Below are 21,970 nucleotides of genomic sequence, written 5' to 3'. Positions count from 1 at the left end.
CTGCATCACTTGTATATTGTCAACATTTGGGACTGAAGCAACATGTTGCATTTGATCCTCTCCATAATCATCTTTATGTTCAAGTGCATCATGGTTCACATTGTTTCTTCTTTTTGTTGGTTCATCATGGTTACCATGAATTATTGCAACCATGCCAACTCTTCCTCCATTGGTTACCATGCCTCAGTTCATAGGTGCACCACAGCATAACTTTGAAACCGCTAATATTGGCATCGAATCATTAGCACCATTAGCTCCGGATGGGTGGGTGAACCCTAGTCACACCCTTGTTTCGGCCATGGAGACCATCCATCATTTACGGCCACCTCGTATCGAGGAGTCTCCAAGGTGCTCTAAGTGCATTTTGAGGTTGATCTTTCGAGGGTCATAACTTGAAGCTCGTGAGGGCTATCGATGAATTGTCAAATGGTACAGGACAGTGATGCTGAGGCCTAAAATAACCTATCTCATTTTCAAGAGATCACATTCCGTTTGGATTCAACACAATGATCTCGCTCGATGCCAAAACTCACAGTGTGCCTTAGTTCATAGGTGCACCACAATGTAACTTTGAAACCGTTGATCTTGGCATCGAATCGTCAGCGCCATTAGCTTCGAATGGGTGGTTGAACCCTAGTCACACCCTTTTTTTGCCCATGGAGTCCATCCATTGTCCACAACCACCCTGTACCGAGGAGTCTCCAAGGTGCTCTAAGTGCCTTTTGAGGTCGATATTCCAAGGGTCATAACTCGAAGCTCGTGATGGGTATTGATGAACTATTAAATGCTACAAGATGGTGATGCTGAGGCCTAACATAACCTATCTCATTTTTGAGAGATCACATTCCATTTGCATTCGTCAAAGCGATCTCACTTGATACCAAAACTTGTAGTGTGCCTTAGTTCATAGGTGCACCACAGCATAACTTTGAAACTGCTGATCTTGGCATCGAATCGTCAGTGCCATTAGCTTTGAATAGGTGGGTGAACCTTAGTCACACCCTTGTTCCAGCCATGGAGACCATCCATCATTTGTGGCCACCCCGTATCGAGGAGTCTCCGAGGTGCTCTAAGTGCATTTTAAGGTCGATCTTTCAATAGTCATAACTTGGACCTCATGAGGGCTATCAATGAACTGTCAAATGCTACAGGATGGTGATGCTAAGACCTAAAATAATTTATCTCATTTTTGAGAGATCATATTCTATTTGCATTCGGCACAACGATCTCACTCAATGCCAAAACTCGTAGTGTGCCTCAGTTCATAGGTGCACCACAACGTAACTTTGAAATCGTTGATCTTGTCATTGAATCATCAGTGCCATTAGCTCTGGGTGGGCAGGTGAACCCTAGTCATACCTTGTTCCAACCATGAAGACCATCCATCGTCCATGGCGACCTCGTATCGAGGAGTCTCCAAGGTGCTCTAAGTGCCTTTTGAGGTTGATATTCTGAGGGTCATAACTCGGAGCTCGTGATGACTATCAATGAACTATCAAATGGTATAGGATGATGATGCTGAGGCCTAAAATAACCTATCTCATTTTTGAGGGATCACATTCCATTTGCATTCAGTAGAGCGATCTCACTCGATGCCAAAACTCGTAGTGTGCCTCAGTTCATACGTGCACCATAGTGTAACTTTGGAACCACTGATCTTGGCATCGAATCGTCAGTGCCATTAGCTCTGGGTGGGTGGGTGAACCTTAGTCACACCCTTGTTTCAACTATAGAGACCATCCATTGTCTACGACCACCCCGTACCAAGGAGTCTCCAAGGTGCTCTAAGTGCATTTCAAGGTCGATCTTTCGACGGTCATAACTCGGACCTTGTGAGGGCTATCGATGAACTATCAAATGCTATAGGATGGTGATGCTTAGACCTAAAATAACCTATCTCATTTTTGAGAGATCACATTCCATATGCATTCGGCACATCGATCTCGCTCGATGCCAAAACTCACAGTGTGCCTCAGTTCATAGGTACACCACAACTTAACTTTGAAACCGTTGATCTTGGCATTGAATTATTAGTGCCATTAGCTCTGGTTGGGTGGGTGAACCCTAGTCACACCCTTGTTCCAGCCATGGAGAGCATCCATCGTTTGCGGCCACACCATATCTAGGAGTCTTCAAGGTGCTTTAAGTGCCTTTTGAGGTTGATATTCCAAGGGTCATAACTCAGAGCTTGTGATGGCTATCGATGAACTATTGAATGCTCTAGGATGGTGATGGTAAGGCCTAAAATAATTTATCTCATTTTTGAGAGATCACATTCCATTTGCATTCGGCAAAGCGATCTCACTCGATGCCAAAACTCGTAGTGTACCTCAATTTATAGGTGCACCACATCGTAACTTTGAAATAGCTAATCTTGGCATCGAATCATCAGTTCCATTAGCTCTGGATGGGCAGGTGAACCCTAGTCACACCCTTGTTCCAGCCACGGAGACCATCCATCATTTGCGGCCACCTTGTACCGAAGAGCCTCCAAGGTGCTCTAAGTGCATTTTGAGGTTGATCTTTCGACAGTCATAACTTGGACCTCGTGAGGGCTATCGATGAACTATCAAATGCTACAGAATGGTGATGCTGAGACCTAAAATATTTTATCTCATTTTTGAGAGATCACATTCTGTTTGCATTCGGCACAATGATCTCACTCGATGCCAAAACTCATAGTGTGCCTTAGTTCATAGGTGCACCACAACGTAACTTTGAAACCGCTAATCTTGGCATTGAATCGTCAACACCATTAGCTCCGAGTGGGCGGGTGAACCCTAGTCACACCCTTGTTCTAGCCATAGAGACCATCCATCATTCATGACCACCCTGTACCAAGGAGTCTCCAAGGTGCTCTAAGTGCCTTTCAAGGTTGATATTTCGAGGGTCATGACTCAAAGCTCGTGATGACTATCGATGAACTATCAAATGCTATATTATGGTGATGCTGAGGCCTAAAATAATGGATCTCATTTTTGAGAGATCACATTCCATTTGCATTTGGCACATCGATCTCATTTGATGCCAAAACTCACAGTGTGCCTCAATTCATAGGTTCACCACAGCGTAATTTTAAAACCACTGATCTTGGCATCGAATTTTCAGTGCCATTAGCTCCGAGTGGGAGGGTGAACCCTAGTCACACCCTTGTTCTAGCCATGGATACCATCCATCATTTGTGGCCACCCCGTACCGAGGAGTCTCCAAGGTGCTCTAAGTGCCTTTGAAGGTCAATCTTTTGAGGGTCATAACTCGAAGCTCGTGAGGGCTATTGATGAATTGTCAAATGCTACAAGATGGTGATGCTAAGGCCTAAAATAACCTATCTCATTTTTGAGAGATCACATTTTTTTTGCATTCGGCACAACGATCTCACTCGATGCCAAAACTCGCAGTGTGCCTAAGTTCATAGGTACACCATAGTGTAACTTTGAAACCGCTATTCTTGTCATCAAATTGTCAATACCATTAGCTCTAGGTGGGCGGGTGAACCCCAACGACACCCTTGTTCTGGTCATGAAGACCATCCATAGTCCGCAGCCACCCCGTACCAAGGAGTCTCCAAGGTGCTCGAAGTGCATTTTGAGGTCGATATTTCGAGGGTCATAACTTAGAGCTCGTGAGGGCTATCCATGAACTGTCAAATGCTACAGGATGGTGATGCTAAGGCCTAAAATAACTTGGAGCTCATGAGGGCTATTGATGAACTATCAAATCAAGTCTCTTAAGTTGAGATATTTTGAAGTTATGTTGAAATTGAAAAGTTGTAGTATGAGGATAGTAACAAAGTAAAGTGTTAGTAATCAAAGATTATGAATCTATGAATGACTTGGTGGTTGAGAATAGAATCCATAGTTGAGGAGTGGAGTCCTTAACTATGTTGAGATTAGATTTAAAGCCAAGATTTAGTTTCAAGGTTGAAGGTGGAGTTTAAAATCAGATTTGGGGTTATCTGAACCTTGTGTAGGAGATTAACAAGTGTGTTTCTATCATGATTGTGATTTTTCAAATTATACATTGCATCCAAATTTGATAATAAAGGTTGTTAAAATGTTATTAAAAAATTATTGCATTTGAATCAAATATAACAAACATAATCAAAATTAATGATGTTCCATAAACATGAACAATACACATGATTCACGATAAATTGAACAATACTAGATACTAAATTAATATGTATATCATTGTGCACATAAATGACAAAAATATATATCAAAATACATGTATCCATAGACAAAATTTTACACAAATATATATCAAAGATCATGTATCCATAGACAAAGTACTCAAATATATATCAAAATACATAGACCCATATACAAAATGTGGTTGATCATGCCATCAGAATGTGTATAATATCAATGTTTCTGTATACAATGTGGCAATGCCATCTCAAAATGTCTTATGATGCATCCTACGGAAACTATACTATCCTAGGGTGCTGGTGGATGATCAAAATGTAGCCTTTGCACTGCACTAGGTGGATCAAATGCCTCCTACATAAACAAAAAAAGAAAACCCAAAGTTAGACTACTAAATTTATATGATTCTACATATCTAAAATTGAATTAATCAAATGCATAATGATATTTTTTCTAATGGAGATTTATACTATCAAAATTTCATAATAAATACCTCTCTTGTCGACCTCTTGCACTGGTCAAGAGTCCTCTCATATGCCCTCGACAATGCTGGTACCTCTCTGATTGTGGGCTGTATATGTTCAAATACCTTTGCTAGATGAATCTACAATTTAAACTATAACATTATAATTCATAGCATGCTAAATTTATAACATATTTAGTCATGAATTCAAACTACAACTTACTATTGTAGGCTCCTCCTCAGGAGTGAGTGGTTGCATCATCAAATCTACATAACTCTCCCATCAAACCTCATGTGCACTAGGAGTCTCCTATGAGCTACAAAATAGTAGTTGTTAATATCATGGAAATCAGTTTTGAATTTATTTATGAAGATAAGGATAATAAAAAATAAATGATACTTATACATACAATGGGGCTCTTAGTGCAAATGGAAATCCTTGATGGTCTACGACGCAAAATTTGTAGAGGCTCATCACTAGTAGCCACGCCCTATATACAATAAAGAATGTAATTAAATGGGATTACCAAAAATATTTTACAAGAATGCATTGATATTTAATCAAATAGAAAGTGCCTAATTACCTTTCTTTTGTCAATGTGTGCTGGCTCACCTCCCGCACTTTGTCCCCCTGGGGCAGGTGCTACCTGTAAGATAAAAGAAAGATAAGCAACCATATATGCTACAATATCAAATAGAAAAAAAAATGCAAACACAACATAATGTACCGTAGATGTCTCAAGGAAAAATGAAATGGCTAAGAGCGTGGCATCATCAATCTGTCTGAGCTCCTCCTTGATCATCAACTAAATGTGAATGAAGATCACATACATATAAAAGTCAATATGGCTTAAAAATTAAAATTACTCTATTATAAAAATTAACTTTAAATCACAAATGTCATAACAAAATAATATATACACGTACCGACACCGAAAGAGTCCATGCCTCTGCATTCCCCTCCTCTCTCGCATCAGGGTCTATAACCTCTGCGTGTGTGTCTGGTGTATCCTCGTCTAATATAAAATGATACTCAGGAAGATCACCTATGGGACTCAGGCAAAGATTCTTGCACGTAATACAAGTGTGAGGCACACAAACGTGTGATGAGCTAGTCGATGATGAACTGGCACCAGCATCATCAACACGAGGAGGTAGGACTAACCTAGCCTGAGATATCATTAGGCTACTCATCCTATGAATGGATTTGATGGTTTGAGAGCTAGCCTCTCTCATAACATTTGGATGTTGCACTCGAGGAGGAGGGGAGATATCAGTGGGGGGGACAAAAGTGCCAGTTTTCTTCCACTAAGAAGAGGGTCTATCCTAAGGAGCTCCTAGTCCTAAGCCCATGTTGGGCTTCATGCTCCAATAGTTCACTTTAAGTTTCAACACAAATTTTGCATATAATTTTCTAAGGAAATAAAATGGTATATCTAAATTGCCATGTGGAGGGATATCAAAGACCATCCACCAACGATCCCAAAAGTTTGCACGTATGGCTTCATTTCTGCACCATTTAATCGATAGTTTAGATTTTTTTGGGTCCACTGGTAAACCCATTTTCGGGTTCACAAAAAGGCTGGCCAAACTGTCTTTGCTTATGTTGAGGGCAACAACCTCATCATAATCCAAACCATCATCAAACATCTTGTGCATTTCATCACGCCAATGAAGAGCGGCATTTTGTTGGATTGTAAGAGTTTCAATGTTATCCACTATGGTGTTATACATTATTATATGTTCTATGCAAACCTCTCAACTCGGTGAGATTTTCAGTTATCAAATCCTTGATTCGAGGAGGGTTTTGAGGGGGTAGAGGATCATTTGGTGGATGATTTTGTGGGGGTACTGGATCGTTTGGTGGGGGGTTACGAGGAATATTATTCCTTGCCTCAGTGTCATCATTCTGATTAGCCATTCTTATTGAATTGCAAAATGTAATATATATTTAAAAAAAACCTTAAATTCAACTAAAACAAATAAAATTATGCTAAAATCTATTGAATTTAGATTTAAAATGAGTTAAAAAAAAAAAAAAAAACATACTTTAATATCTGATATCCAATCGACTATCTGATATCCGATCACATGCAAATACTGGCCCCCAAAACATGTGAAATAAGGGCTTGCGGGTCTAGTTTTGTTTTTATGTAATGCCACAGATATCGGATATCTGATATTATATCAGATATCCGATATAATAGTGGATATCCAATATGGCATATCTTATATTTTATATATAAGATATGACATATATCTTATATTTTATATTATATTATATTATTATAATATAATATTATTATAATTTATAATATATTATACTTTTTTATTATATATTATATTATAATATATTGCTTTTTTATTATTATATTTTATATATTTTTATATTATATTTTATATATATTATATTACATTAATATATATTATAATATAAAATATTATATTATATTATTATAATTTATAATATATTATACTTTTTCATTATATATTATATTATAATATATTACTTTTTTATTATTATATTATATTATATTAAATTACTATATATTATAATATTAAATATTATATTATATTATTATAATATAATATTATACGATTATAATATAATAATAATAATATTATTATATTATAGTATAATAATAATAATAATTATAATAATATATTATATAATATTAAATAATATATTATACTATTATAATATAATATTTTTATATTATTATAATATAATAATAATAATGTTATAAGATTATCGAATATTCGATTACATACCGATGCCAAATCAGATATCCGATAAGGCTCGGCCGTTCCTTCCAGGTTTGGTACTTGGATAGGTGGAAAAAAGTTAGAGCGGATTTTGAAGCGCTTTTAGACGTGTTCAAACTCTATTTTTTTCACATCGCCACTTTTTGACACACCATGATCCTGCACATACCCAAATTATAAATAAATAAACTTTGAACATCCATATTGGGCACAAGAAGAGAAATTTTAGTATGTAAATTTTTGAATCCACCTATAATATCCATTACTTTTTCTTTAACACATTTCTTACAATAAATCAAATTAATTAAAAAAAATAAATCAACACCAATATTATGTTGAAATTGTTCAATAAAAGTATTAGTTAATTTTTGGTAAGACTCGATGGAATAAGTGGGTAAAGAACAAAATCCATGTAATGCCTTATCTCTAAATGTCCTAGAAATAGAACTAGTCATAAGTATATGGTCATTTAAGAAGTCACTAAATAAGGTTTGATCTATTTTTACATGAGTTAAGGGATTACTTATTCCATTATATGTCTCAATTAGAGGGATGTACATGTCTTGATCCATAATAGTACAAAATGGTGTATTAGAAAAGTGAGTTATCAATTTCACAAATGGGAATATTGTATTTGGATTGGGTCATAGAAGCTAGTTGTTATTATAAGGATGAAACATTTTGGGAAAGGTTATTAATGCTTGCTTCAATGGATAGGTTGGTATTGGACATGTTTGATAGTGTTGGACATAGAATATTGTGTGAGATGGATGCAGCATTGGAATATGAAAGTGTTGGAAATATAAGAGGAGTAATTGAGAGGAGAGGGGTGAATCAATTACTAAAAAAATAAATCCCAGATCCCTTAGGTGTCATTACAAAATAATTTTATGAAAGCTTAATTCTGCTGATGCTCGACAAACACAAAAATGTTGTAACTCGGTAAATACTAAGAATGCTTGGTAAAACTTAACATGCAAATCTTAAGATGTTAACTCTAATTAATATTATTTTAACTTAGTTACAAAAACATAAGAGAAATTGTATGAACACATTTGACACCAGGATTTAACGTGAAAACCCAATTTGGAAAAAACCACCAATTGCAACTAGTTACTGATTTTCACTCTTTTGAAGTAAGTCCCGTTAGGAGCCAAGCCTCTTAAAGGTTACAAAACACACTATTAGGTGTGACCCTATTAGAGGATTTAATCATCGAATTAGGAGTGGCCTTGTTAGAGGTCTTTAGACACTTCAATAGAAATGCCACCTTGTTAGAGGATTTACAAATCATTATTAAGACAACTCTGTTAAGAGATTTAGATCATTGTTGTACAATAGTTAGAGAGTAATAGTGACATGACCTAATTTGGATGCAACTAAATTGTTGATTATAGATCTCAATTCTGGCTTGTATACTTGATCCTTTTTGATTGAATGAATCTTTTTAGCTCCACAAGGATATTTTGCTTATCCTTCTAATTCACTTCCTCTTAGCATCATTCAATTATCTTCCATTCACACACTTTCTAATCCTCAACTTGACCTTATACTTATATCTTTCATTTTTTCAAGTTGGCTAGAATACAACTTAGAATAATTAATATTCATCTCTTCAGTCGACTAGAACCAACAAACAAATCAATTGAACTTAATATGCCAAAACAAGAAAATCCTTTGTTAGCTGACCTTAGTAGACATTTGTTAACCAAGTGAGCTCAGTCAACACTGCATATACATAAAGTTTATTTGGTAACTAAGTTAGCTTAGTCAACACTACATATACATAAAGTTCCTTTGGTAACCGAGTTAGCTCAATTGACACTGGTTCCATCCAATATTTTCTTTATTAACTAAGTGATCTTGGTTAACACTCATCTTTCGCAAACTTTTCTTTGACACTTGAGTGAACTCGGTAGAAACTATCTTTTGAGCTAGGTAAACTCTGGAACGCTTGGTAGACACAGAAAACTATCTACAATGCACGAGTGAGCTCAACATACACTAACTAGTAATGATATGACATTTTTTGTAACATCAAATACAATACACAATTAATTAATTGTATTCAACAATCTCCCTCTTTGGCAATGAGCAACACAACATGTCATAATACATTGAAGTTTTTAGAGAAAGAATAAAGTAAGGAACATATCCTTAGTTTCATTTTGATTCTCATCCATGAGAACTCCCTCTATCAGTGTGAACTCATTCTACCTTCAGTTTCTCCCTCTGTGAAAAAACTTCTTTTGATAGCAAATTTTTGCCAAGTTCATTCTCCCTCATTGACATCTCTTTAAAAAAAATTATATCAAAAAACTTCTCCACAAAATTTCTATGAGATATGACAAAAAACTTCTCCCTCTTTGACATCTTATGCCAAAGACAATAATCAATGAATATCAATGTACCTCAAGTACAAATTCATTTGCAATATGCCCTTGTCAATATTGCACCAATTGGTTGATCTTCAACAATTTGGTTGATGCATCACTAAACTTCATTTAGTGAGCTTTAGATAGGGGAATGACCTTAGCTTACCTCTTAGATACAGAAATTCATCCTTAAGTAATGGCTTGGTGAATATGTTAGCAATTTTTTCTTTTGTATTTACATATTCCAATTTGACTTCTTTATCATGCACCAATTCTCTCAAGAAATGATATTTTATGGAAATGTGTTTTGTTTTGGTATGAAAAACTGTATTCTTTGATATATTGATTGCACTGGTGTTAGCACAATATATAACTACTGGTTCCTTGATTTTTATCTTCATACCTACTAATAATTGTTTGGACCAAACAATATTAGAACAATTGACTACTGTTGCCACATATTCTACCTCTGATGTGGATTGAGAGATACAATTCTATTTTTTGCTTGTCCAAGACACTAGTCTTTTACCAAGAAATCATGCTTCACCACTGGTTCTTTTTTTATCATCAATACTTCTCACCCAATCAACATATGTGAGTACTTTTAAGTCCAAATTGCCTCTTATTTTGTACCATAAACCATATTCTTTAGTAACTTTCAGATATCTCACGATTCTTTTAATTGCCATCATGTGATTTTCTTTGGGATTTGCTAAGAATATTGCCACCATACTGACTACTAATGCAATATCAGGCCTTGTATGCACTACATACTGTGATTTTTCAATCATTGATCTGTATGTGGTCTGATCTACCTCTTTGGAATCATCATTTTTGGAAAACTTATGTCTAGTAGACATAGGGGTTCCAACTAGTCTTGAATCTTCCATTCCAAATTTCTTTAGTATCTCCTTAATATATTTAGATTGAGTAATGTAGATACCATCTTTCTTCTATTGAATTTGCAATCCAACAAAGAATTTTATCTCTCCAAACATAGAGATCTCAAATTCTTTACTCATTTCTTTTGAAAATGCCTTGCACAAGTCATCATTTCCTATGAATAAAGTGTCATCCACAAATATTTCTACCAACACAATCCTTTTGTCTGGTCCTTCTTTGATGTATGAACTACTATTATTATTTTTCTTTGAAAACCAATTTTTATCAAGTAGTTATGAAGTCTTTCATACCAAGCTTTGGGAGCTTGCTTGAGACCGTGTAATGTCTTGTGTAATTTGTAGACCATGTCCTTTTTGCTAGGATTTAAAAAACCTTCAGGTTGCTCAATGTAGACTTCCTCATCAAAAATTTCATTTAGGAATGCATATTTTACATCCATTTGATAAAATTCAAATCTTCTGTGAGCTGCATATGCTAGTAAAGTTCTAACACTTTCTAATCTTGCAACAGGAGCAAAAGTTTCACCATAATCAATACCTTCTTCTTGAGAATAGCCTTTACACACCAACCTTGCTTTGTTTCTGAAAATTTTTCCATCTTTATTTAGCTTATTTCTGAATACCCATTTTGTGCCAATTACATTTTTATCCTTGGGTCTAGGAACAAGAGTCCAAGTTTTGTTCTTCTCTATATGCTATATTTATTCATTCATTGCTTCAATCCAACTTTCATTATCCAAAGCATCTTTAACATTTCTAGGTTCAAATTCAACAAGTAAACATGTACCTTTCAATTTGCTTCTTGTCATTGTTCCATCTGATTTGTGTCCAATGATCTGATCAGGTGCATGATGCCTTCTAACATATCTTGCTAATTAAATTTCTTTGGATTTGGAATGAGTTTCACTAATTTTATCATGAACTTTAGTATCAAGATCGTGTCCCATTTTCTATGACTCGGGTCTATTAGACTTGGTTTTCTCTAGCTCAGTAGTCTTTGATTGTGACTAGGGTCCTTTAGAGTGTGATTTAGGTTGCATTGCCTGCAACTCGGTAGCTGTTGGAGATTTTGGGGACTCGGGAGGTGAAGCCTCCTTTCTTTTAGATAGATTTGGTAGGGTATCAGGTTCACAATAAAAAAACCTTCTATAATCTTTAGGCTCTTTGTCACTTTCTTCTTCACTCTTTTCTATAAACTCATTGATTCTTACATGTGCACTTTCTATGGTTTTATGAGTAGAAAAATTCCTACATTTGTATGCTTTACTTCTACAAGAGTATCCTATAAATATGCCTTCATCGCCTTTGACATCAAATTTACCTTTCTTAGATTCTTTCAAAATATAACATTTGTTACCAAATACTTTCAAGTAATTTACATTAGTTTTGTAGCCATACCATAGTACATAAGGAGTTTGATTTGAGTCTTTCTTTAGTTGTACTTTGTTCAAGGTATGAACCAAAATGCTGATTGCTTCATTCCAATATTTGATTGCAACATTCTTTTCTATCATCAATGTCCTTGCATAATCCATGATGGATATGTTCCTTCTTTTAGCTATACCAATCTACTCCGATGTGCCAGGGGTTGATACTTGTATTTTAATTCCTTTTTCAATGCAGAATTCATTGAATTTATTGGAGATGAATTCACCACCTCTGTCTAATCTCAAACATTTCAATTTCTTTCCATTTTCTTTTTCTACTCTTGCTAGATACCACTTGAATTTTTGAAAAGCTTCTAATTTTTATTTTAGATATATTATAGTCATCATTCTAGAATAATCATCAATAAAAAGAATGAAAAACTTATCTCCACCATAACTCTCTATTCCAATAGGTCCACATAAGTCTGTATGCACAAGTTCTAAGACTTTTTTAGAATGATAGTTCTTACTTTTGAAAGTAGTCTTTCCCATCTTACTAATTTGACATTTTTTTGCATATACCCATATCAGGTTTCCTAAAGCTAGGAATACCTCTTACTCTTCTATGTTTTCTTATCTTGACTAGGTTTTCAAAATTCACATGACATAATCTTTTGTGCCATAACCAAATTTCTTCTACTTGAGCAATAAAACATGCTCTTTAACTGGGATCAAGATAGAATAGGTTACCTTTTGTTTATTTGTTATATCCAACTAGATTTTCTTTTCCATCCAGTGGTTTGTGTATCACCTAATTTAGTGTTGTAATATGAATACTAATTATTAAATGAAAGCATTAACAATACTAAGCAAGCTAACACTTAAGATAGGATAGAGGGTTATCACCACAAAAGGAAGCAAACCAAGAACGGTAGGCTCCTAATGGCATAACACATGATATGAAGGATTTGTCCCTGATTAAGATATGTATGCTCACATGTATGCTCATGTTTTAGATGGATGGATAGAGTGGATTAAGCAAGGTTTCAACAATGAATTCATGAAGGTATTTCAACATTATAATAGTATTTTGGTAGTTTTTAGGCTCTCAAAATAGCATTATAAGTTTGCTTCAAAAGTGGATGATGTTTTTGAAGGGAGAGGCTTCTATTTATAGGCCAAGGGGTAGAGGGATGGACAGTCAAGATGCAAGGATGGCAAGATGGTGAGGGAGGGTTAGGATGCACTCAAAGGGGAGCACATGGATTGTGCTTGTTTGAAGCCAATTAGGATGTGACACATGTCACATGATGATTGGATGTGAGAGGGTAGGATATAGGTTGGTCAAAGGAGTAATGAGGGAGGTTGAGCCATAAATGGGAATGGTTGGGTCATAAATGTTGGAGGTTGAGGGGAGAATGAGATTGTTAATTTGGCTTGGGTTAGCAAGAATTAACCCATGTTTATGATTATGTCATGTCCCCTATTCAAATAATTAAAAAAAAAAAAACTTTGTTAAGGCAGGCAGGCTCCAAAAAGGTGAAATTTTGGAAAAAGGGGTTAATCTTTGGAAACCAATGGACTAATAAATAAAAATTATTATTAAATTATATTTTATTAACCCCTCTTGAACGTGAGTTAGGGTTATGCCCTCTTTAAAAGGGGTTTGGAGGCATTTTGGGCTCATTCTACATCTTGATTCTTGCTAATTTTCTTGTTGTTCTTCAGAGGCTGCCAAACCTGTGGAGAAGGAGACCCAAGAACGGGAGTTTGCAGGTTTCCAGGAAGGCTAAGGATGGGATTTTGAAGCCATTCCATGTGCATGCTCATATAGAGTTTTCCTTTGTGCTGGATAGTGCCGATTTGGGTGTTTTCGGGGTTGTTTTTGGTTTGAGTTTGGGTTTTCAGTTGAGTGTTTCATATCAGTTTGGTTTGCTGCTGTATTTCAGACTTTATGATGTTAAAATAGAGCTGAATATATGTATTGGGTCATGATTAAACTTCTGAGATAGTTTATGAGTGTTTTGTGGTGTTTTCGAGCATTTTTTGTGTTAATTTCGGGAGCCCAATTGAGCATAGTTTTGCCCTACATTTGTGAGCTGTTGTGTAAAGGCTATACAAATCTGGAAATGTCATTTTTTAGGCTGTTATGCTGCTGAAATTTCTGTAAAAATATCCATTTTCAGATTTATTAATAATTTGTGAAGTTGTGAAGTTTTTGGCACTAATTTGGACATACCCGATTTGGGTTTTATTGGGAAATTGGCAGATCTTTGTAATATTGGTTGTTTGATTTTAAAGTTCTAATTTGAGGCTGGAAATATCAATAAAAATCAGTAAAGGGACATTTTAGTGGTATCAGAGCCGTGATCTTGCCAGCCTGAGGGTTTGTAGAAGTTGCATGTCAGTTTTAACAACTACCCAGATCTTGCATGTCAAGTTTTCATAACTACCCAGATCTTGCATGTCATATTTTATGATTGCATGCAACTAAGTGAAAGAGAAAAAATATATTTGCAGCGAGAAAAGAATAAAGAAATTTTGATCAAACCCCCAGTTGAAAGCAAAAGTACAAAATCCAAGGAAGAAAAAAGTATGGCTGATCCAGATGAGATGGCAAAGAAATTCTTCCAAGACATCCAAAATACTCAGAAGCAAACAGTGGATGGTTTGGCAGAAACTAGAGAGGCTTTGCGAATATTGACAGAAAAATTACAAGGAATTGCATCTATTAATGAGAAAGGGAGCACTTCAGAGGAGCCAAAAAATGGGAGATCCACACCATCTAAATCAACCAAATCTATTTTCTTGCCTGCAGATGAGCCACCAGTACCAAATCCAGCCATTAATCCAGTGGAAGAGGTTACAGGTAATTTGATTACATTAAGAGCTACTTACAATGGCTTAGATGATGACTTTCGTAGTTCAGTTCCTTTTAGAGAATATGTGGATATGATGAATGCTTTGATGCCCAAGAAAGAGAACAGGAGGGAGCATGACACAAGTGGAAGAGAGCTCAAAAATAAAATAAGCAAGTTTACAGCACCTACTTTTGATGGAACAAATAAAATTTTAGCTAGAGCATGGCTACAAAAATTACAAACTTTCTTCACACTTAACCCCATGAAAGAGAGTGATGCTATTCAATTTGCAAGTCTACACTTGGAAGATGCAGCCTATGATTGGTGGTATCATGGAATGACTACTCAAGGTTATGATCAGGTAACTACATTTGAAGATTTCAGTCAAAGGGTGATAGATAGATTTGACCTCAAGGATGATGAAGAGTACTTTAAAGAATTGTCAAAGTTGAAGCAAACCAAATCAGTTAATGAGTATATAGAAGAATTTAAAAAAGTGGCTGTTATGGTACCTGATATGAGTGAAAAGAGGATCGTTTATCTTTTTCTTGATGGTTTAGAAGATTCTATTAAGGGTTTGGTTAAGGCTTTCTCACCCTCAACCTTACAGGAAGCTATCAAAAGAAGCTTGCAACTTGAAACTTACGTGCCTATGAAATCAATCACTAATCAAAAACCCCCAAATCTTTGGCAACATAAGGGAAATTTTCAGAAAAAGACTTTTCCAACACTACCACCAAAAGATGTGACAAATGTGGCAAAAAAAAAGGTAGATGAAGAGACTAGGAGTGAATTACGAAGGAAAAAGCTTTGTTTTACTTGTAGAGAACCATGGGTTCCAGGACATAGATGTTTGGGGAAAGGTCAAGTGCACTATATTGAAGTTGCTTCAGAATCTGATTCAGATGAGCATGAGGAATTTCATGATACTAAGGAGGAGGTAGAAGAAGAGAAAGTAAAAGAAATCAGCAAGGATGGCACTTTAGCAGCATTATTAGGAGTCCCAAGATACCATCCCTTTCAAATTCGAGGGGTACTAGTAGGGCAAAGGTTGACTATTCTTCTTGATAGTGGGGCAACTCACAATTTTATTGATGAGGGATTTGTCATGAAAAGAGGGCTTAAAGCAGAAGATTTTGAGGGATTCAATGTTACTGTAGCTGATGGATTCACTATGCCTTGCACACAGGTGGTGAAACAACTCAAGATGACCTTAGGAGATTATGAGTTATGTGATGACTTCTATGTGGTTGGTATTGGGGAGACAGATCTTGTATTGGGTGTTCAATGGTTGCACTCTATCGGAGGCTATTACATGAACCATCAAACTATGGAGTTTAAATTTCATTCCAATGGGAAAGAAGTCATATTGAGAGGGTTATCGAATGGAGCACCTAAGGCGGTCTCTGCAAAGAGGATGGAGAGGACTTTTTGAAGAGGACAAGTAACATGGGCAGCAGGAGTCATAATCCAACCAACAAGCTCTCCAAAGAATCAAGGTAATTTCCATTTTGAAATTCAAAATATTCTTGATAAGCATAGTATAATTTTCAATGACTTGCCTCCAGGATTACCACCAGATAGAGGTTTTGAGTATGTTATAGAGTTAGAACAGGGTGCCAAACCAGTTATAACAACCCCATACCACCATCCAAGAGGTTATAAGGAAGAAATTTAAAAAACTATTAAAGAACTCCTGGACATGGGATTCATAAGGCCTAGCTCTAGTCCATTTGCATCATTTATGGTACTTGTCAAGAAAAAGGATGGTACAATGAGAATGTGTATAGACTACAGGGCTCTAAACAAGAAGACCATAAAAAATAGGTATCCCATACCATGCATAGATGAACTCATTGATGAGTTACATGGTGCTATATACTTCTCAAAAATTGACTTAAGATCAGGCTACCATCAAATCCGAATGAGGAGTGCAGATGTGGAAAAGACTGCTTTCAGATGTCACTATGGGCACTTTGAATTTCTTGTTATGCCATTTGGACTCACTAATGCACCTGCAACATTCCAATCTTGTATGAATAAGGTATTCAATCAGCATCTTCAAAAATTTTTTTTGGTATTTTTTGATGATATCTTGATATACAGTAAAACATGGGAAGAGCATCTAAAGCACATAGACACTGTTTTGGGAATCTTGGAGCAGCAATCCTTCGATGCTAAGCTATCTAAATGTGAGTTTGGTTTGACAGAGATCCTATATTTGGGACATATTATAAGCTCTAAAGGAGTACATGTTGATCAACAAAAAATCCAGGCAATTTTGGATTGGCCTCCACCCACTAATCTTACACAATTGAGAGGTTTCTTCGGGTTGTGTAGCTACTATAGGAGATTTGCCAAGGGATTTTCTCAGCTTTCTGCCCCCTTAACTGATTTGACAAAGAAAGGAGCTTTTGTTTGAACAGAAGAGGCACAAAAAACATTTGATAAGCTTAAGGAGGTAATGAGTTCATGCCCTGTGCTTGCAATTCCAGATTTCTCTTTACCTTTTGTTGTTGAATGTGATGCTTCGGGAGAAGGTATAGGGGCTGTCCTAACTCAAAGGGGACATCCAATAGCATTTGAGAGTCAAATATTAAATCAATCAGAGAAAGGGTACTCCATCTATGATAAGGAATTGTTGGCAATCATGCATGCACTTCATAAGTTTAGACAATATTTGGTATGTGGGAGATTCATTGTAAAGACAGACCATAATAGCCTCAGGTTCTTCTTGAACCAAAGGGATTTGAATGATCGTCAACAAAAATGGGTAAGCAAATTGCAAGCTTATGATTTTGATATTGAATACATGAAAGGAAAGAATAATGTGGTTGCTGATACTCTCTCAAGAAAGCCCACTTTGTGTTCCTTATCATCTATCTCTACTAATTGGAAAGTCTCCATAATTTTAGAGTATGCTAAAGATTCATTTGCCACCAAGATTTTGGATAAGTTATTGGATGATAATAGGTACACGGTTGTTGATGAATTGATTTATTACAAGAACAGGATCTTCTTAGTGCCAGGGTCAAAAACTAAGGAGAGGATATTGAGGGCCTTTCATGACACACCTTTGGCTGGTCACCAGGGATACTTCAAGACATACAGGCAAATTTGAGAGCGGTTTTCATGGAAGGGTATGAAGGAGGATGTCCTTAAACACATTAAGGAATGTATGGTATGCCAACAAAGCAAGAGTGAGCAAAATTTTCCTGCAGGGTTGTTGCAGCCACTTCCTATTTCCGAACAAAAATGGGAAAGTATTTCCATGGATTTCATCACTGGGTTGCCCAAGGTTCAAGGTAAGGATTGCATATATGTGGTGGTAGATAGACTAACTAAGTATGCACATTTCTTTCCTATCACATCTGATTTCAAGGCATCACAAGTGGCCGAATTGTTCTTCAAGGAAATTTTTAGATTACATGGTTTGCCTAGAAACATTGTTAGTGATCGGGACAGTAGATTCCTCAGCTCTTTTTGGAAGGAGCTCTTTCATTTGGCAAGAACTGAACTCACTCCTAGTACTAGCTATCACCCTCAAACAGATGGACAAACAGAGATAGTTAATAAATGGATAGAAGGATATTTGAGGAACTATGTTTCAAATCAACAACATGCTTGGGTGAAATGGTTACACCTAGGGGAGTATTGTTACAATACATCTCATCACATGTCTATTGGTATGCCTCCTTTTTATGCTCTTTATGGTTACGATGCCCTTTCCTTTGTTGATCTAATACTTTCCGATAGCAAAGTACCCACAACAAGTGATTTCATCAAGCAAAGCCAAGACATAATAAGGTCCCTCAAGGATAATCTACAACATGCACAAAACCAACAAAAGATATATGCTGATAGGAAAAGGATTGAAAGATCTTTTGAGGTGGGAGATTTGGTATTTGTTAGGTTGCAGCCATATAAGCAAAGCACCTTGAAGAGAAGTGGGGCAAAGAAACTCAAGCCAAGGTTCTATGGGCCTTATAAAATCATCAAGAAGGTAGGAGAGGTAGCTTATGAATTGGAGCTCCCACCAAATAGCAAAATACATAATATTTTTCATGTATCTTGCTTAAAGAAGGTTCTAGACTAGAAAACCATAGTATCTACAGAATTACCACCTCTTGATGATGAAGGAAAATTAGTTTTGATACCAGAAGAGATTTTGGATACAAGAGAGAAAAGGTTGAGAAATAGGAGCATCATAGAGCATTTGGTCAAATGGAAAGGATTACCACTAGAGGATGCAACTTGGGAAGGAGAACATATTCTTGAGAATTCCAACCTTCATTGCTTGAGGACAAGAAATATTTGGGAGGGGAGGACTTGTCATGTCCCCTATTCAAATAATTAAAAAAAAAAAAACTTTGTTAAGGCAGGCAGGCTCCAAAAAGGTGAAATTTCGGAAAAAGGGGTTAATATTTTGAAATCAATAGACTAATAAATAAAAATTATTATTAAATTATATTTTATTAACCCCTCTTGAACGTGAGTTAGGGTTATGCCCTCTTTAAAAGGGGTTTGGAGGCATTTTGGGCTCATTCTACATCTTGATTCTTGCTAATTTTCTTGTTGTTCTTCAGAGGCTGCCAAACCTGTGGAGAAGGAGACCCAAGAACGGGAGTTTTCAGGTTTCTAGGAAGGCTAAGGATGGGAGTTTGAAGCCATTCCATGTGCATGCTCATACAGAGTTTGCCTTTGTGCTGGATAGTGCCGATTTGGGTGTTTTCGGAGTTGTTTTTGGTTTGAGTTTGGGTTTTCAGTTGAGTGTTTCATATTAGTTTGGTTTGCTGCTATATTTCAGACTTTATGATGTTAAAATAGAGCTGAATATATGTATTGGGTCGTGATTAAACTTCTGAGATAGTTTATGAGTGTTTTGTGGTATTTCCGGGCATTTTTTGTGTTAATTTCGGGAGCTCGATTGAGCATAGTTTTGCCCTACATTTGTGAGTTGTTGTGTAAAGGCTATACAAATCTGGAAATGTCATTTTTTAGGCTGTTATGCTGCTGAAATTTCTGTAAAAGTGTCCATTTTCAGATTTATTAATAATTTGTGAAGTTGTGAAGTTTTTGGCACTAATTTGGACATACCCGATTTGGATTTTATTGGAAAATTGGCAGATCTTTGTAATATTGGTTGTTTGATTTTAAAGTTTTGATTTGAGGCTGGAAATATCAATAAAAATCAGTAAAGGGACATTTTAGATTGTACACATGATTAGAAGAGGATTAGGCTTGGATTAGAGGGGGATTAGGGGGTAAGTGGCTTAGATTTGATGGGATGGGTTAGTTAGGTGGCTAAGTGAGTTTAGTATGTGTGAATGGGTTGGATTAGGGGTTAGGATAGGGTTTAGGGAGGCTTTTAGGATTTTAGATATTTTATTTAAATGATATATTTAATAAAATGAGGATATATAATTAAATTGAATAGATTTGAAGATTTATTCAATTTAATAGAGGAATAGGGATTTAATTGATAAATTGATTTTGGGTGATTTTTTAATTTTATCAATTGGACTATAGTTAATTAAATTAACTAATTAACTAGGGGATGACAATAGATTAATTAAATATTAAATACTTAATTAATGATGCCTTAGGAGATGACTAAATAGGATTACTTAAGTGATGTAATTAGATTTAGGTGTCTATAGTTTGGTCTTCCCATTCATAAATTCCACTTTGAATCTAATGTTATTCAATTGTGCCACACTCAGTAGATTATACTTTATTCCTTCAACCCAATAATAATTATCACATACAAGTTCATTGGTCAAAGAGATACATCCTTTTCCTTTTATGCAACAAGGTTCATTGTTTCCAAATCTCACACTACCACCATCATAATATTCCATGTGTTCAAACTTTTTTTTGTCTCTAGTCATATGATGCGAGCATCCACTGTCAATAATCCATGTATCATTTTTGCTAACATGAGAGATAAGTACCATTTTAGCTCCTACATTATTAGATTCATCTTTTACAACAATATATACCTTTACATCTTTACTATTATCAAAATTTTTAGCCATAAAACAATATTTCTTACCTTTTTCCTTATAGTCCTTTTAGTTTTTGAATTCCTTCTTGCTTTTGTACTTATTATTTTTCTTTTCATCCTTATTTTCTCTATTTGGGCACCTAGCATCAATGTGACCAACTTTTTCACAAGAAAAACATATTAGAGGAATCTTACCTTTACACTTTCCTCTCCCTTTGGAATATTTCTTTGCAAGTAAGGCTTCAACCACTTCAAGATCACTGTCAAAAGTTTCTTTTGTTTCTCCTTCACTTCTAGATTGATTGGTCTTTGATTTCTTACACTTTTTATTGAGTGAAAGCTTGACTTCAAATGCAGACTCAATACCCTTGGAACTAGGAACATAGTTATCATAGTTATCCAACCCAGAAGCTATCAATATTCCAACTACAGCATCCAAAGATATTTTTCTATTTGGATCACATCTCATCTCTTGAATAGTAGACACTCTAATTGCGTAAATAGGAAGAAGATTTCTGAGTACCTTGCTTACAACTACTTTGTCATCAATGTCTCCTCTAGATGCTTTGATTGTGCTCACACTTGCTTTAATTATTTCCACATATTTTGCAATGTTTTCATCTTCTCTCATTTTCATTTGATCAAATTGTCCTTTGAGTCTTTTTTATTTAGCTCTTCTTACATTGTCATCTCCTCCACAAATGTCTTTCAGTTTGATCCACATTGCATGAGCTGTAGTGTAGTATTTTATTTCATCAAATTCAACATAACTAAGAGCAAATGCAATAGATCAATCATCATGATGTTATAATTTTTCTTTTCAACAATGTCTCCAACTGATAATGTTCCAGTGGGAGTCTTGTATTTAGCATCAATATACTTACAACTTGAATTGCTGATAGTTGCCAAATGTAATCTCCTAAGTCCTTGCCATGTTGCAAAGTTATCTTGGTTCAACCTAGGAATCTCTCTTTTGTAAGACATCCTGATCTTTAGCTCAGGTACTTGAAACCTTCTCTACAAGCACCAAAATCTCTAATACCAATTTTTGGAAATATAAGAGTAACTAAAAGGGGAGGGT

At 35.6% G+C, this 21,970-nt stretch overlaps 1 pseudogene; it reads left to right on the top strand.

The window, feature by feature from the left end:
• Positions 1-298: 298 nt before the first annotated feature.
• The window catches only part of LOC149571795 (ferredoxin-dependent glutamate synthase, chloroplastic pseudogene), a 44,020-nt pseudogene continuing 22,348 nt past the window's right edge, over positions 299-21,970 (top strand).

This window comes from Cupressus sempervirens, chromosome 2, assembly GCF_028749045.1.
Source record: "Cupressus sempervirens isolate cs-2001-9-10 chromosome 2, ASM2874904v1, whole genome shotgun sequence".
NCBI lineage: Eukaryota > Viridiplantae > Streptophyta > Pinopsida > Cupressales > Cupressaceae > Cupressus > Cupressus sempervirens.
Note: the sequence above shows the minus strand (reverse complement) of the source record. Positions and strands in the feature narration are given on the sequence as shown.